The following is a 1902-nucleotide window of genomic DNA, read 5'->3' as shown; positions in this document are numbered from 1 at the left end:
AATTTGTGCCAAAACAGGTTATGAAAAATCATGAAATATTATGAACATGTATAGTATGCTGCATACCGCAAAGAAGTAATTGCACACCTACCTAAATGAGAAGGAGATTGATTTTTTTATTTTTTTTATAAAGAGGGGGGAAGAACGTAAAATGGGAAATATAAAATAGTTAATGTCAAATAGACGCTTCAGCTGATCGGGCGTCTTGATCGGGCGTAATACTAGATCTACTAATTCTTGTTGTGAGGGAAAACTGCATGTACTTTTGTTTTAGCTTATTCAGACAGCCCACGAAGATTGGAGCCACATATTCCATACCGTGGTCCGTCCATCTTTGTTCTTCTTGTTAGAGATTTTTCAAGTCTTTCGCCCTCACGTAGTTTGTAATATCACGCAACAGCATTGTGCAAAACATCTTCTCTTTGCAGGGCTTGTTTTTGTTCTTGTTAGTGTGTTCTTTATAAATTCTGAGTAAGTTTTCCCCCCTTTTTTAACGTTATCAATCCTACTTATGTAAGGTGAATTCAGCAATGACAAAAAACATCGTCAATTCAAAGGATGCGGGGTTTTTTTTTCAAGCAAGGGGAGAAATTCTGAAACTTTCAGCTCACCTTACGTGATATAATCATGTCTCCTCGTCCAGTTTTTCCTCCACACGAGTGAGGAAAAAAAATAATAGCTTCTCAAGACTCGCTCAAATGACAACTTCTTGCGTGCAGTAAGTATTTTTAAGCGCGAGTTTTTGTTTGGGATTTTGTTTTATTACCAATTTTCTCCGGAGCGCCTCAAGTGTCGCTCTTCGATTTCTTGTGGGTCTGGATGGGCAGAGCGCGCTGCTCACCACGGCTGTCTTGTCCTCGGGCCGTAGAGCGGTACATCTTCACTCTCTGCCCAAGGGGCCATGCGCTGCTGCACATTATTGGTTCATGTGCTCCCACCCAGTGTATGGGAGGTTGGTTGTTGGCGGGTGCTCTGGTGTGGTTTGTTCCTTCCTTCTTGTCAGACATCTATCGTCAGTTTTCGGTACTAGCAACACAATAAGGTCATATAAGTGCCGAAGATTAGAGGTGTTACAGGAGCTACTGTCTTGTAACACCTCTAATCTTCGGCACTTATATGACCTCATTGTGTTGCAAGTACCGTAAAACTCCTACTAAAACAAAAAGGTCCTTCTTCTTTACTTTCCTTCTGTTGTTTGCGCCACTGGTTGGTCCCACTTCTTAACTTTCCCTCTGTTGTTTCTGTCCTTCTGTGTTACTTTTTCCAGCATTAAAGGACCGTTATTGTGTCGATGTACTTCTCTCTACTCAAAAACTCAACATAATGTGTTGCTATCAAAATTTGACCGCTGTCCTGACGTTACTGTGTGCGGTTGGCGGGTGCTCTGGTGCGGTTTCCTGCTTTTATTTTTCAATCAGACATTTATCGTCCTATATCTCATCCTTCTTTTCTTTGTATATTACTCTCTAGTAGCACCTTTAATCTTGGACAAATTACATGACCTATTTCTGTTGCAAGTGCCGGAAAACTTTTACTTAAAATAAAACTAAAAATAAACTTGACGTTTCTTTGCTCCACTTACTGTTGTCATGGCAACATGTGGTATACATTACTTACCGTGACGTGACGTCAGTATAGTTGATAAGACACTGTACCAAAATGCGGTCAGTGGATGGTTGGCAGGGGCTCTGGTGTGGTTTGCTCCTTCTTCCCTATCAAGCATTTATCGTCCTTATCTTTCCTCCTCTCCTCCTTCTGTTTTGCGTTTGTAACACCTCTCTTTTCGGCACTTATCGTTATATGACGTGATTGAGTTGCAAGTGCCGTAAAACTGTTTCTAAAACTCAAGTAAAATGCTGTGTGCTTGTGTGTGTGTGTGTGTGTGTGTGTGTGTGTGTGTGT

This window comes from Aplysia californica, unplaced genomic scaffold (assembly GCF_000002075.1).
Source record: "Aplysia californica isolate F4 #8 unplaced genomic scaffold, AplCal3.0 scaffold00395, whole genome shotgun sequence".
NCBI classification, from domain to species: domain Eukaryota; kingdom Metazoa; phylum Mollusca; class Gastropoda; order Aplysiida; family Aplysiidae; genus Aplysia; species Aplysia californica.
This window is presented reverse-complemented; position numbering follows the sequence as displayed.